The sequence below is a fragment of the Gracilinanus agilis genome, chromosome 2, assembly GCF_016433145.1.
Source record: "Gracilinanus agilis isolate LMUSP501 chromosome 2, AgileGrace, whole genome shotgun sequence".
Taxonomy (NCBI): Eukaryota; Metazoa; Chordata; class Mammalia; order Didelphimorphia; family Didelphidae; genus Gracilinanus; species Gracilinanus agilis.
In genome coordinates, this window is record NC_058131.1 from 603,992,074 (window position 1) to 604,008,729 (window position 16,656).

The 16,656-nt window shown below is 36.4% G+C and overlaps 1 protein-coding gene across 1 annotated transcript in view; it reads left to right on the forward strand.

The window, feature by feature from the left end:
• The first annotated feature begins 1,227 nt into the window (after window positions 1-1,227).
• The window catches only part of ZFAND6 (zinc finger AN1-type containing 6), an 89,474-nt gene continuing 74,045 nt past the window's right edge, over window positions 1,228-16,656 (forward strand). The window contains exon 1 of the mRNA XM_044665472.1: window positions 1,228-1,369. The gene's annotated coding sequence lies outside the window, so the exon portion shown is untranslated. The remainder of the gene's footprint in view (window positions 1,370-16,656) is intronic.

A 16,656-nucleotide genomic window follows, 5' to 3' on the forward strand; every position in this document is an offset into this window, starting at 1 on the left:
TTTTTTTTTTTTTTTTTTACTTATTTGCACAGAGACCACATGGATGACCTTAGTGTTAAATCAACTTCAGAGTGCACCATATTTGTTATTAGAGAGTTACAAAATGGACAAGATATAGATTAGAGGACAACTGAGAAGTTAACCTTATTTTTTGTATTATCTCTCCCAGTCATTTATTCTCCCCACATCCATATCCTCTTTTTGGCTCAAACTTCTAGAAGCACAGTTGTAGGCTGAGTGTAACAAGAACAACAACAAAAAGCGAGGGGTCTAATATGGGCAATAAAAACATTTTCCTTAACAGTGAGTATTGGCGAATTTAGGAAGATTGGACTCCGGATTGGAAAATATCACACCCCCCCATGCAAACATGATTTTGCTCTATAGACCCATCTACTCATGTAGGTGTAGTGGGGTTTGTCCCACCTGCGTAGGTGGGACAAAAGTGCACTTGGAGCTAGTTACTTGGAAAAAAAAGCATCCCCTAGATTTACGCTTCCCCCCAAAACTGGGGCAATTTTTTGAGTGTTAACAGTTTTGCAGCAGAATCCCCACTAGGGGTCCTCTGTTGTTTGCCACTGCCATTATCAGTTGATTTTAAGTAAGTTCTGAGGAAAGGGGAATGTTCAGCAGCTGAGCTCGCAGGTGCAACTCCTACAAACACCGGGCGCTTTTCACTTCCCGTGACCCAGGGACAGAAACGTCCCGCCCACCTCGCACCAGCTGGGTAGGAGGAGGAAGGTGCTGCTTCTGCCTGTGTCTGTCTCTTTAAATTTTCACTTTGCCAGGGAAAGCCCAGCGCGTCATGGCCACGCCCCCCTCCGTGCCAGAAACTATTAGATGCCTGGAACGCAGCTGGGAGTGGGGGTAGGAGTAGGACGTGAGGGTGAGGAAGGAGTGAGGAGGGAGGAGTTGAAGGGAAGAAGGACCCGGGAGTGGGTGGGAACAAGTTAGGAAGGGATGGGAATGAAAAGGGGGGAAGGAGAGCGGAAGAGGGAGGGCGGGGGAGCGTCGCTCCGCGGGTTCGGACCAATCGCCGCGCGCTCCGAGTCGTCGCCCCACCCCCACCACCCATCCCCCGTCCCCCAGCTCCGCCTCCGCCGGTAATAATTAGTCTGCGGGAGGGGGGCGCCGCGTCAGCGCCGGGCGTTGACCAATCCCAGAGCTCTTCCCGGCGGTCGCGTCACGGGCCGAACAACCAAACAGAAAAGTTTAATAAACAGCGGACGGAGGGGCCGGCGGTGGTGGCGGCAGCGGCGGGGCCGGAGCCGGAGCGAGTGGGGGGTTCGGCGGCCTCACCTGTCCCCATTCACCCGCGGCGGGGGCGGCGGTGGTGGCGGGCGCGTCAGGCGGAGGGAGCCGCCGCCAGGTAAGAGTGGTCCGGGACCCTCGTCGGCTGAAGCTGTCCCCTCCCCCCTTTCGGGTCGGCCGGCCGGCTGGCAGCCTGAGAGGCTGGCGGGCGGTGCTCGAGCTAAGAGTTAGGCACCTCCCTCTGCCCCTCCCGGCTCGGGTGGGGAGGGGGGAAGCCGGAAGCGCCCACGCAGCAGGTGGTGGGACCGGACCTCCCCCCGCCTTGTGGGTCTCATACTCCGGGGGGGGGCAATGGGGGGAGGTTGAGAAGAGGGAGCGAGTAGGGACGTTTGTGGGGGAGGGGATTCCTGTTCTGGAGGATAATAGGGAGGAGGAAAGAGGGGGTGGGGGCGGGATGATGGGCGGAGGCTTGGATGAGGCCGCGTGTGTGTGTGGGGTGTCCAGGGGCGGGGCCAGCCGTGGGGTGGGAGGATTAGGTTAGGGTGTGCTGTGGCCTGTGGGGTGGAGAGGAAGGGAAGGAGACTCGTGGCCCGGCCCGGTTAGGGTGGGGTTGAAGTCTACTTTGTTTTCCAAAAGCTAGGTCAGGTCCCGGGTTTTGAATTCGGAGGGTCTGGCCCTTCGGGTGTAGCCGAACCCTGGCCAGCGTTTCCCTGGGGAGTTGGGGGGCGGGGTAGGAGTAGGCTTCCATTGGGCAACTGATCTGTAATCGACCTGTTTACCCTTTTAGGTCTCTGAGTAACTCTTTTCCGGCCCCAAGGTCCCCCGACTATGCCCAGTTAACCCCAATTTGTTGGTGGTGTTGGGAGGTTCTTAAGACGGATGGTGTGTGTAAAGGTTTTTAAACACCTTTAAAAATTGATTTTGTACGTTTCATGTCTATTTCTGTGTAATAACCCAAACTACTTAGTTTTTAATTCTTTTGAAGTGTCTTATCTATTGCTTTGGTAATGTCCCTTTCCAGAGGATGGGGGTAGGACACTTATTCCCTCTTGCATACAATTCTTCGACATCTGATGATCTCTCCTTTGTAATTTTTCTCCGGGAGGTGGTGACTTTGGCATAGAATGTGAACATAGTACATAGGTGTCATTCTTTACACACAATTGCTCTTTTAGTTATACCTGGAATTTTAGAGTTTTCTAATGCATGTATTAAAAATAATGTTTTTCCAGGTCAAAACCTTATTTCAGGCCTCTGATTCTAGTGAGATAGTTTTTTTTTAATTTTTTCCTCATGGGAAGTAAGGCTTTTGAGTTTAACATTAGGTTATGGTTGGGAAAATTAATTCTCTAGATCAAAATTAAATATGCAATGGGAGAGAGATTGTTAATGTAAGAAATTTAAGAGCCTTCCACCTCCTATTAAGTAACCATTGTTATAATCGAAGTCATTTGAAAATATTAATAGCTGGAATACAGACATTGATTTTAGGTGAAAAGTAAATTTAGCTACATAAATTAACTGTAAAAAGTTGTTTCTAATGAACACTAATTATAAATGAATGCTTTAGGTAAAATGAGTACATAAAGAAAATTGTATTCTGAAAGGGATTTTAAGACTTGCGTCTTTCTAGTAACCAGAAGTAAAATGGAGTCAATGTATGACTTTTGAATTTTAAGAGAATCTCTAAAAAATTTTTATTTACATCTTTAAAAGAAGGCATCATAGTGTGGAGAGGATACTTAAGAACAAAAAGAAAACTCGATGTTTGTGATCTTGGGCAAGTGTGCTACCCTTTTCTATTTATTTCCCTATAAATTAAATGGAAATGACATTCTCCCCTCCTAAGTACCAAGTAAAGGTCTGTAATGTGAGGGGAAAATTTAGGTTGAGTCAACAAGGTGACTTCTGCTAAATTACCATGTTGCTGGAATTTGTGTGTATGGAAAGCTAGATACAATGATAGTGGGTGAAGAAATAACCCAACACCTTGTGTTTTTTTGTTGTTGTTTTTTTATAGTGTTAACTTTTAAGTTAAGAGGCAATATCTAAGGAAGTCCTCCACCTACATACTGGACTGTGACCCTGGGCTAGTCATTTAACCCTTCAGTGCTCTAGGCCACTTTCCAAAATTCAGTTACAGAAAAGTGCTGACCTGTATCAGTAGAGGGAGTTTTACTTACCCAGAAATTTCTCTATACTATTGAACTCACAGGTTCAATCTCTAGCCTTACTCATATGGTAGAAATTGCTTAAACTGTTTTCAAGACTAAGAATTTCCTTTCTCTTCTACCCGTATTATTCTGTCCCAAAGGGCAGGAAAAGAGAAGCTTGTCCAAAGTTTTAAAAATTCTTAAACAAGGCACATAAAATGAGCTTTGATTGGTTCATATAGATAGTTAACTTTTATAATTTGAAAGGAAAGAAATCCCAGTAGTATACTTTTAGTAACTTTTCAAAAACTTTTGTGGATTGATAGCCAGGCCCAGAGGGGAGGTCCTGGATTCAAATTTGACCTCAGACTCTCTGGGCAAATGCCATTTCCTAGAGCTTACTGCTCCTCAGCTGTACACAATATTGATTCAAAGACTGTGAAGGTAAAAGAAAACTTTTTAAAACTTCTCATATCATCTATTGCAGATTTCATTACAGTGTTCGTGCAAGAAATAATTTGCTATAAAGTTATAAAAGCAATGTGGAAATTTGCTTTTATCTTTTTTCGATATAGGCCTGATAGTGTTTGTGGGCAGTATTGTTGATTCTCCTGCATTGTTCTTATTAATGAACTCATTGAAAGAGCTTTTTTTGTATAGTATCTCTTTTCTATAATTACCCTTACAAATAATGCCTTTTTGGCTCTATGGTGACCCAGTAAGACCTGTTTAGGATCCCTAGTGATTACAAATTATTTTAAGAAGTGTTTTTTGGCAGACCCCTGTGTCTTCTGAGAAGTGTGACTATTTAGAAAGCTCCCTGCGATTTTAAATCCTCTTGACTTATTGTATGAAAGTTCTCTTTGCACCACTTAAAAATTAAACTACAGTAAATTTGGTATTACTGAAAATGCTGCCTCCTACTTTTCTTCTTAGGGTCTTGGAAGAGTAAAAAACATTGGATGTGGCTTATTCTCTAGAGCCTTTCTAAGAAGATCATATTAAAAAACCTCTTGGATTTACTTAGTGAATGTACTTTCTGAGGATATGAGTACTTAGTTTTTTGGAGGTAGAGATATCTCATCAAATTGAAGAAAAACAAACTGATTTCCTTGTTTTGGTAAAGGGTCTTTCTCACAAAATTTTTTATTGGTGGTTTATTTACTGATAATGGGATTTCTTTGTGTCCCCTTTTAGTTTACCACTCAGCTTTCTAGATTAACCTGGCCCAGGGGGGACTTCCACACTGGAATAACCAATTTTGAGGGGTTTTTATGTCTGGAGTGAACTTTTGGGGTACAAAGTTTTATTCCTTTTGTCTTAACAAAAATTTGAATTTTTTATTTTGCAATTTTATGAAGTTGATTTTGTCTTTATTAAGTTTAGTGTCCTACTTCTTCCAGTCTTTGTTTTCTAACTATGAGTTGCAGGTGTGTTGATGACATCCTGGTTCAGCAGGATTGCTGAATTGTAACCTATATCTTAGGGTTGCTTGTGTCTATTTCATACCAATAATTAACTTTTGTGGGTGAAGGATTGTGGTCAGATCAAAGGTTGTTTTGTTTTGTAACTGTAAGCTATTTGCTTCCAATTTCATGCTTACCAAATTTGATGTTTAAAATGTTTGCCCTTTGTATCTTCTTGTGACCTTAAAATTTACTAGTCACACCCACACCACATATACAGTATATGGTGTATATTTTTTTCTTTTTATTGTTCATGTTGTGAACAGGGTATGTTGGTGGCTTTACTTTTTTCCAAGAACAATTGGGAAGTTAGGTTAGGAAGAAAACCTAATGAACTTTACTCTTGCAGTGCTATGCATTCAAAGCACTGAGTTCTTGCAAAGCATCTTGGGATTAGAACTCTGTGAATTGGCTCTTTCAATTTGTACACTTAAACAGCATAATAGATTATGCAGCTGTCTAGGGCTTCTTGAGTTTGGTTATTTTTTTAATTGCCTCATGTTTGAGCCTTAGAAGTAGATATGTGAATCTTATTTTATTAAAAAAGACCTTGGTTTGGTATTCAAAGCACTTTTGTATGTGTTTCTTTAAAATAGCCTACTGTAAAAAAGAATTGTTTTGCAGTGGCTTGAAGTTAGTTGAATGCTAACTGAAATGAAAAGATGCCCTAATTTAAAAATAATTTTGTTTAATCTCCTTTCAACATTAATTTTTTTTTGTTAAAAATTAAAAGTTGAAATATTCTGCATGTTTTGAATCTATAGTTGACATCACAACTATATTGCATAGATACTACCGTAAACATGTTTATGAAGTTTTATTCTTTGAACCATTAAAACGATGTTTGGGGACCTAGTAATTAGTTAAGTAGTTAATTTCTTAGAGACAATTTTCAAAATTGGTAAGTTTGGAAAAAAAAATTTCGACTGATTCTTCAGTCTCTTTTTGATATCGTTCCTTTAGCTATCTGTAGGGCCCAGAGATACTAAAGAAGAAAAAAATGGTTCTTAGGTTACTAGAACTCTGGCTTTGTAATAGATGCAATAATTTTAAATAGTTTAGAATAACCATAAAAATGACAATGTAATGTAAACCAACCTCTTTAAGTTATAGTATAAAAATAGTGTTTCTCCTTATAACATTTTCTTGTAGTCTAAAATGTGATTGAAAAAATATAATTTTGTGGTATTGAGCACAAGTTTGTCAAAGAATTTTAGAAATATCCCAGAAATGAACTTCTAGTAGTTTATGATGAGCTGTAGTTATGTTATAGTGAATCTTCTGAGTAGTTTTCTCCATGGTGGAAGTTTAGGTATGAAAGTAGTTTAAAAATATGAAAGCTAAAAAACGTTGCTGAATCATTTCCTCAACTAGTATACTGAAACTAATTTAAACTTTACAAAAAAGCATAACCAACCTGTTATTCATTGCCATTTCAAATGAGCATTATTAGTTTTTATTTTCAAGTTAGTATCTTTTTGGCGTGATATTAATTCTACCTTTAAGAGTTGACAGGAAGAATTTTTTTTTTGAAAGGAATACATTCTAATTTTTAGACAAAGTGAACAAATCCATAACAATAAAATCATGATTAAAAATCTAACCTTATTTTCATAGATTGAATGAAATGCAACAGTATTCAAGCACAGATTTAAGTATTGTATTCTGAATGGTTTGACAGCATTAACTTACATTAAAAAAGTATGTGATCCTATATGATTTTGTTAGGCAATACAGTTTTATTTTTTGAGGAAGGTAAAGGAACATTTTTTAGTTTGGTAAAAACTGAACCCTTATTACATACTGTTTCTTTAAGGAAGCAGCTTGCCTAGGGTGTTTTAACATGCTTAACCTAACCTGCTAGCTGAGAAAAGTTCTTTAAAATAATGGATATTACCGTTTACCAATCAAAATGAAGAGTTTGACCAACAGGGCGGAGATTTGATTCTTCAGCCACTAACCTCTGAGAAGGCTGGGCTTGATCAGGGTTGGTTGCTTTGGAGTACAGCTTCAAGTGAAGTTAATCTGAGGTGAAGCAAACAGAAAATTGGGGAGGTTTTGTTGGTAGGATTTTTGTTCTCATCTCATAATGTTCCTCTGTTTCACACTCGTGCACCTTTAGATTAATGTGAACGCCAGATTTTTTCATTGTTTTTATTTTCCATTGTTAGCTGAACATAAGAATTAAGCAGGGAAGCAGAACAAAAGGGTTGTTTGGACAGGAAATAGGATGCAGAGAATCCAACTTGACTTTCCATGGTGGTTTAATTTAGTGTAGTGTCTGCCTTTTATTTAAAAACTAGCCCCCATCCTTACAAGAATCTTGTTATGGATTGCTCATGTAAAAAGTAATTCTTGATGAAAAAAATAAGAACTTTAGGAAATCATCTTGATTTGTAAAAATTCTAATTTCTTTGATTTTAAGAGATTAAGTAGCTGAATGAGCTGTATGTATAGGATGGGTATTAAAAGTATTGAAATATTATAGTTTCATTTGTATTCTAACCTCATCTTTAATTTTTAATTATACCAGGGAACTTTAGATTTAAAAATATTCATGGTACAATTTGATCTTTCTGAAAAGGTCAGTTGTTTCCTTTTGAATTGAAGCAAAGCAACACTTTCACCTTGATTCATTGAAACATCTTTATTTCTTCAAAAGATAGAGAGTGGAACTGGGAATGGTTTTTTTTTTTAAGCCTTATAAGTATGTTCTAATTCAGATGGGGAAAATTTTTATTAGGAAATGACAGTCATCTTTTATTAAAAGGATTAGAACATATTTTAGTTGACATTTCTTTGTTTAAGGTGCATTTTCTTTTTAAAAACTACTACTACATTACATCTGTGAATTCAGGGGACTTTAAAAGAATGACTCACAGCTTTTTAAGTAACACTCAATGGGCTTAAATTCTTATGTTTACAGACTCATTTCTTCAGGTACTGAAGTAAAAAATTCACCACCCTTTGTTAAAACTTTTACTTGGAAATAAGAAATTGAATACTTTTGGAGATTATGAGAACAATCAGGAACACTGAATTAAATTGAGACTGCTTTGACTAGATTTGCTTTTTGGAGTTAATATTCTTGATCTCAAGTTCCCTTGCTATATTTTAAAATAATTTCTTGTAATGACCAGCAGAAAGAAACCAAGATAATACTTTGTGGAAACCAAGAAAGATCTTTACCATTCATTTTTCATTTTTCAGTAAGAGTAGTTGTTTTCATATTTATACTATCTTTGCTCTTGTTTTAGATCTTATCTTTGTATGTTTTTAAAGATAACACTATTTAAAAAACATTTTTATTCTAAGTAAAGAAACCTAAGAATATTAAGGGAGTCTAAAAAAGCTGTGCCCAATAACCAATCTCTTTCTTCACCTGTCTGACAATCCATTCTATGCTGCATAATTCTCATGTAGCTACTAGGAGTGTTTTTTATATGGACTTCAAGAGCAACAAAAATAATATTTAGTTTAAGTAATAGGTTTAGGTTTAAAAGTGCCAGTGCTCTTCCAGCTTTTTATTAGTTTTCATGACACTGGCTTTACCCTTAATTGTATATACTATATATAGACGATATTGTATATCCTTTTGCCTTTAATAGTATTCTTTGTTTCCTGGTGACTTGCAGATTATATTTATTCATCACTACTAGTCTTTTGATGCTAAATGTGCTATAATAGAAACAGTTTGGTTCTTAGTCTGGATATTTAATGTTGATTCTTCTTCCCACCATATCTCCTTCCCCCAAAAGCAAAATGCAAAACAAATGTAAGAAATATCTTAAATGATAGATTTACCAATGAAGGTAGTTGTGTATAGAAATTAACTGTCTTTAAGCCAAATATTTTGTTAAAATATTCTTATTCATTCTATATCTTAACTAGTCATTGTGAAAAGATTAATGTTGATTAGCTGTAACAGTTCTCAATTTATACTTCTTTCAGCTTTTAGAGGCCTACTATAGTAGTGATTATGTGTCTTGTGTCTTCCACTTCTAGAAGTGGAAATTATATCGTCATGACTGAAGTGTTGGGGTTTTTTTCTTACTAACTTAATTTTGTACCAAGTAGATAGATATTTAGCTTTCATTGCCGAGTATATGTTACTTGACCAGTTTTACTTTAGTGAAATAGTTTCTTTGAGGATCTGTTGTACACTTGCATTTAAATTTTTTAAGGTGTAAGCATTTAGGCATTTTCTGCCTGCCTATCATTTACTTTTAATTTGAATAATTGAACCTAGACTTCCTTTTAGTTGTAACTATCTGAATGAAATATTTATCTCATTCAAAATTTCAGAAAAGGAATTGATTTTTATTTCTTTTACTTTGACCAAAAAGTTAATTTCATTGCCTCCATGTTGAGAATAAACTTTTGATTAACTTTCAGACAATATTATTTTAAAGCTCTTTGCAGTTTGTTTTGTGTATGGAATACCAGGTAAGGACTGCCAACTTTTCTTTATATGATAGGTATATCCAAATCCTCTAAGACTTTTACTGACTGAAAATTGAATCCCAGGAGTTGGCAGGGAAAGCACGGAAGCATAACCAGGGAGAAAAATCAAAAATTGCTAATATAGTTTCTTGTTTCCTACTAACTATAGGCTATGTCTTTGAATTGTGGCTAATCATAATTCAACTTTTTTTTGTTCTATAGAACATAGCTATTACAGTCTTATATTATAAAGTAGTCGTGAAGGTTGCCTTTCCTGTTTGTCTTCTCTGTGAAACTAGATAAATGTTTAGTATAGGTAACTTTTGTTCCTAATTCCAGAGAAGCTGTTAACTATTTATACTCCCAAACCTGTTTTTAAATGAATGTGTGTTTTCCTATATACTAATAATTAGGAACAAACTGGAAGAGAAGAAAACTGGGGCAGAGGGAACTAGGGGACAGTGAGTAGGTAACTGTAGGAAGCAGTTAACCCCTTTTAATGCTTGGTTTTATTTTTGCATCTGATACAAAAAAAGCTTAAAATTACCTCATTATGATGTTATTTTTCAACTATCATTGCCTTTTGTCATGAACTGAGAAGTATTATTTAAGCAGATAGTTGGCTTAGGAGGTAGAATGCTGGTATTGGAGTCAGGAAGATTGGAGTTGGAATCCTGCTGCAGAAATATAGTAGCTGTGAGATTATAAATCATTTTATTTCTCTCCACATTTTTCCTTTTCTGTAAAAAGGGGATAATAGTACCTACCTCACAGGGTTATTGTTAAGGATTAAATGAGATAACATGTAAAAGTACTTTGCAAAACTTTTATGTGCTATCTAAATTTATTACTACCACTATTACTAAAAAGAGCACTGGACTTTGATGTCTTCTGATGCTAAGGTTTGAGTTTAAGTCTTGTACTCACCTGATTCAGTTTCCTTATTTGTAAAACGAGGATAAGAATACTTGTACTTTCTTGATTTGTATTGAGAACCAAATTATATGAAATGTTCAGTTTAAGGCCTAAATAAATCCAAACTATTATTATTCTCTTAAGGCCTTACTGGACCCCATTTCCTTAAAGTCCCTAACTGGTTCTAAAGGTACTTTTGACACTTGAAATGTTATAAAAGGTATGTTTTTCTATTTGCTTTGGAATTAACAGCTACTCTGTTTCCTCTTGAGTGACTAAATCCTAGGATTGAAATGGTCTGAACAGAGATTAGGCAAAGTATGAAAGCACTTTATACAAGTCCCTCTGCTGTTTGAAATACTAATGTCTTATAATTCACACTTAGTCACTTTTGCATACAGGTACAGGCTTACCTCAGAGATATTGTGGGTTTGGTTCCAGACCACCGCAATAAAACAAGTCACACAAATTTTTTGGGTTCCCTGTGCATATAAAAGTTACATTCACATGATGCTGTAGTTTATTAAATGTGCAGTAATTTTGTTTAAAAATATGTACAAACCCTAATTAAAAATACTTTATTGCTAAAAAATAATGCTAACTTTCATTTGAGCCTTCAGCAAGTAATAATCTTTTTGCTGGTGGAAGGGGTCTTGCCTCAACTGCTCACTGGATCAGCAGCCTGAACTAAAGGTTGGGGTGTGACAGTTTCTTAAAATAAGACAGCAATGAAGTTTGCAGCATAGACTGACTGTTCCTTTTACTTGAAAACTTAGTAGTCATTAAGGTTATTAACTGGCCTAATTTCAATATTGTTGTATCTCAAGAGAATGGGGATGCCTGAGGAGAGGAAGAGACTGGGTTGCTGAAACAGTCAGAACACATACAACATTTATCAGTTAAGCTGTCTTGTGGTTCATGATGCCCCCAAATAATTACCATAGTAACATCAAAGACCACATTTACAGATCACTGTAACATAATAATAATAATAGTAATAGAAAAGTTTAAAATATTTCCAAGAATGACCAAAATGTGAGCATGTATTATTGGGAAAATGACACCAATAGACTTTCAGCACAGGGTTACCAGAAACCTTCAATGTATAGAAAATGTAATATCTTTGAATTGCAGTAAAGCAAAGTGCAATTAAATTAGATATGCTTGTATATGAAGAATCCACCTGTGAATACAGCATCTTTGAAAGCAAATTCGAAGGTAACTTTAAAATAGCTTAATCCAGTTGTTTTCCCTTGCACCACCCTACCTTCAGCATAATTTGAACTCTCATGCTCTTCCATACCCACCCACCCCCAATGCAAAATACAGTACCACATCTTGTGCAAAGTGACTCATGTGGAATAAAAAGTGTGATCTTGTAAACTTCTAGATAGAGTTATAAACAAAACAGTGCCCTTGCTATCCTAAAAACAACAGCCTTCTCTCTTTAGATGTAAAAACTCAACTTTTCTCATTATGACCAATCCCTGAGAAAAGTTTGGAAATGGACTATCCTCAAAATTAGAAAATTGAATAAATTTTGCAGTTTATTTTCAAAAGAGTTTTCTTTGCCCAAAGCTTTAGATTACAGGCATTTTGGCCCTGTTTAGACTTGTTTTTTAAAGATATAAAACCCTAACTTGTTCATCAACATTTGTGTATAAGGTATTTTGGTATGTGCTGAGGATACAAAAATGAAAGCACAACAAATTCTCGCCTCTAGGAGAAATACAATATGTGGTGGTAGGAGGGAACAATACATTTTCATAAAATGCAAGGTAAAATGTGGTAAAGACAAAGGGAGGGATTTAGACATAGTGGTGTCAAACTTCAAATAGAAACGGATCCCCAAAGGCTCCATAATAACTTAGGAAATCACAAGTTAACATATTATATTGCATTTGTATTTATTTTCTTAAACTTTTCCCAATTACATTTTAATCTGGATCAGGCCCTACTGGAAAGTTTCAGTCAGTGAATTAGACACCTCTATCTAGACAGTTTGCCACTGGGAAGGAAGGACGGACCATATCCCTTTTCTGGGAAAAGAGAATTGGTGGGAAGTTAGAAATTACAAGGGGGCTAAATGAAATTAAGATAGATGAACACATAGACTGCTGTTCATCTCATTCATTTTATGATTCATTGCATTGGATCTTGGATCTAGAAACTGAAACCTCATTTGCTGTGATCAGGCTTCTCATTTATAGATGAGGAAACACAGCTTTAGGGAGATTAAGAGACTTTCTATACTACCAGTAGTATTGGGGCCAGTGAACTCAATTCCACTGACTCCAGAGACCCTTAATACATTAAAGCTCGGGTTTTGTTTTTGTTCCACATATTGTCCTTCACTGGATCAGTCTTGATGACCATAGGGATACAGCTGAATTGCCAAAAAGTAGAACTTCTGAAACTGACTTTCTTCTTCATATGAGGGGTATTTTTTTCAATTATCCAAAATTTACATTTCAGGTTTTGCTTGGGAGATAGTATTTGCAATTGCTTTGAAAAAGTGGTTTATTTTTAAAATTTAAGGTTTGCAGTTATTTATGGCAGTAAGCAAAAACATTTCCTTCTAACCATTTCCCTGCTACAGCTATTCCAGTTGAAAAAGAAAGAAAAACAAAACCCTCCTAATAAAGATATATAGTCAAGCACAAAACAAATTTGTGCATTGGTCATGTCTAAAAATATATTTATATCTCAGTCTGCAATGTGAAGTCCATCACCTCTTTGTCAGGTGCAGGGAACTAGAATGTTTCAAAATTAATTCTCTGGAGCCAAGGCTAGTGGTTAGGTGAATCAGAGTTCTTTGTTCTTCAATTACAAAATTTTTGTTTTTGCATAAATTCTTCTGGTTCTGTTTGCTCCACACTGCATCAGTTCATACATATCTTTCCAGGTTTTTCTTAAACTGTCCCTTTATCTTTTTTTATTGTATAATAGTATTTCATCACATTCTTGTGCCATAGCTTTAAAACATTCCCTAATTAATGGGCACCTCTTCATTTCCAGTTTTTGTACATTTGGGTTCTTTTATTGTGGTGAGTTATGGAGGAAGCAAGGGAGCAGTCAAGTGGCACAGTAGATAGAGTAGAGTAGTCAGGAAGACCCAAGTTCAAATGTTTCCTCGTCTGTAAAATGAACTGGAGACATGAATGGCAAACCACTCCAGTATCTTTGTTAAAAAAAACCAAAAGGGGTAACAGTTGGATATGACTGAAAAATGGCTAAACAGCAATAATCTTGGCAAAGGGCATGTGTGTTTGGGGGGGTTGCTAGTTCCAAATTTTTTCCAGAATGTCTGGACCAATTCACAACTCTATCAACAGTATATTAATAGTACTTCTTTCACTTCAGCCCCTCTAGAACCTGAGTTGTTTCAATAGACATTTCTGTAATAGTAAATTAAAACATTTATATGGCTCTCGATAGATTGAATTTTTAAATCCTTTGAAAACTGGTCTGATGTTCATAGCCTTTAACCATTTATCAATTAATTGGACAATAGTTTATAGACATTTCTACTTCGGAAAAATAAAGAAAATTCAAATGAGTAATTTTTATATAGCTTGTGTTTGAATCAATACTAATTGTATTTTCTGAATGATTGGGAAGAAACCAATACTTTGAGAAGTGTGTAATTTCTAAATGAAACATCTTTATCCAATAAAAACCATTTCATAAGGAAGATTTCTTTAAATCTTGTTAATTCTACAAACACTAATCATTTCACTTTTCTTCAACACGTGCTACATCTATTCTAGTTTAGGCTCTTGTCACATTCATTGAACTATTAAAATGGCTTTGTAGCTATTGCCCCTGCTTTTCTAGTTGTAATCTTCCTAATATACTTTTCTGTTGAAGTTTTTCTTTAAAAAATATTTAGTGACTCCCTATTGCCTATCAAATAAAATACAGACTTATCTTGATATTTAAAGTGCTCCATAGTCTAGTTATAACTTCTTTCCACACTTACCTTCTTTGTGTTCCATCTAAATTAGGCCAGTCACTATTCTCAGTTGTCTTATCACCTTCTCTTCTCAGTACCTGTCTGCTATAACTTGAACCTCCAGTTGATTCTTTCTTCTTCATAGTCTTCCATCAATCAGTGCCTAATGAGAGTTTCATTCTCACTGTGAAGCCCTGTATGATTTTACTTCCAAGTTGAAAAAGGTACTTTCTCTTTTGTTGATTTTCCCATGATACTGTGCATTGTGGGGCTCTTCTCTTCACTTTGAGGTAGCTCAGTAGTGCAGTTATTAGTTTTGTGTCTGAACTCAGGAAGATCTCAGTTTAAATGTGACCTTAGACACTATACTGGTTGTGTGACCTTGGGCAAGTCACTTAACCTTTGCCTCAGTTTTTCCAATTGTAAAATAGGAATAATAATAATAGTACCTACCTCCAACATTTGTGAGAATCAAATGAGATATTTGTAAAGTACTCAGCATGGTGCCTGACATAAAGTAGGCACTATACAATTGCTAACTGTTAATAATTTTCATTATTCATACCTTATTTTTTTCTTTTTTCTTTTAAACTCTTATCTTCCATCAGTATCAATTCTAAGAGAATGACAAGGGCTAGGCCAGTGTTGGTGAAAGTATTAGTAAACCTTAAGCCCGAAGGTTTGGGGGGGCAGGGGACTGCTCCATTCTGTCATGAATAAAATTGATATAGATGGATATAGATAAAAGCATTAATAGTTTATTTAAAGGCATATTGGTAAATTAAGGCCACACGCCTACTAAGATCTAATTCAAATCGCCCGCCATTACTTCCTGCCCACCTGGCTACTTCATAGGAAAGAGAGCATCTCCCAATCACCTCAGGAGTCTTACACTGTTCTCTATGTAATCACACTTACTTCCTAAGAGGAATCATGGAAAATGTAGTTTCAAAGTCCCCTAAACGTCCACAGGAAGTTTATGTCCTATATCTAAATATTTAAGGCTCAAATGAACCCCAAAGAACTCCCAAATTCCAATAACACATTTCCTTCTCTTCCCAGTGTCTGAGGACATTTTTTTGCATGTCCAACCACTCAAAGTGAGCACTTCCTCCTTCCACTGTCTGGGGTAATAGGTGGGTTGGGGGTGGGGTTCACAGGCAGCTTGAAGTTGCAGTTTGGGCATATGAACTCAAACATTCGCTAATACTGGCTAGGCAGTCAGTTAAGTTATTTGTCCAGGGTCACACAGCTAGGAAATATCTGAGGCCAGATTTATCTACTTTGCTACCTAGCTTCCCCTTATCTTATATTTTCTACTTTGGATTGCCATTTATCTTATTCAAGTTATTGCCCCATGTCTCCTCCCTTTCTTAGCTAAAATACTAGAAAAGGCTGCCTCTGATTCTTCCCTGTTGCTTTTACTTCTTCAGTTCTCTACTTGTTACTGTCTGACTTTCAATCAACCAACGATTTTTTTTTTATACCCTAGTACTTCGGTGTATTGTCTCATAGGTGGAAGATTGGTAAGGGTGGGCAATGGGGGTCAAGTGACTTGCCCAGGGTCACACAGCTGGGAAGTGGCTAAGGCCGGGTTTGAACCTAGGACCTCCTGTCTCTAGGCCTACCAACGATTTTTTTTAAGCACTTTGTTCCAAGTGTTGTACTATACTATAGGTGCAAAGACAAAAGTGAAACAGTACCTTTCTCCAAAGAGCTTACATCTTAATGGAGAAAAGAACACACATAAATATGTAAATAACATGTACAAAATAAGTCACAGGTGGTTTGTGGAGGGGAGTTCATGAGCATTTGAGGGAATCAAGAGAGCATCAGAATATATATATAGCTCTAGCTTTTTCACATATGTAATTATTTGATGATCTTGTGTATTAACATTACTCTTAGAGTACTTGGTTTAAAAAAACCACCAAATGCAACTATTTGAAGAAATTTTTTAAAACTTATTTTTTATTTTTGTCTTTCCTTTAATTCCCAATGCCCCTTCCCTTTCCTTTGTTCTTATTATTTTTTCTTTTACTTTTAAATTATGTTAAATATTTCCCAATTATATGTAAAAACATTTTTGACAATTTTTAAAATTCTGAGTTTTAAATTTTCTCCATCTTGCCCCTTCCCCATCCTGAGAAGACAAGAATTTTATTTCAGTTTTATATGTGAGATCATGCAAAACATTTTTATATTATCTATGCTGCAAAAGAAAATAAACAAAATAATAAAAAGTACTCCAACCAGCATTCAGAGTTCATTAGTTCTCTCTATGGAGATGGATGCCATTTTTCATCATGAGTCCCTCGGAATTGTCTTGACTTTGTCTTGATCAGAGAAACCAAGTCTTTCAAATTTGCTTATTTAATACAATATTGTTGTTATTGTGTACAATGTTCTGGTTTTGCTCACTTTACATTTTGTAAGTCTTCCCAGGTTTTTCTGAAATTGTCCTGCTTATCAT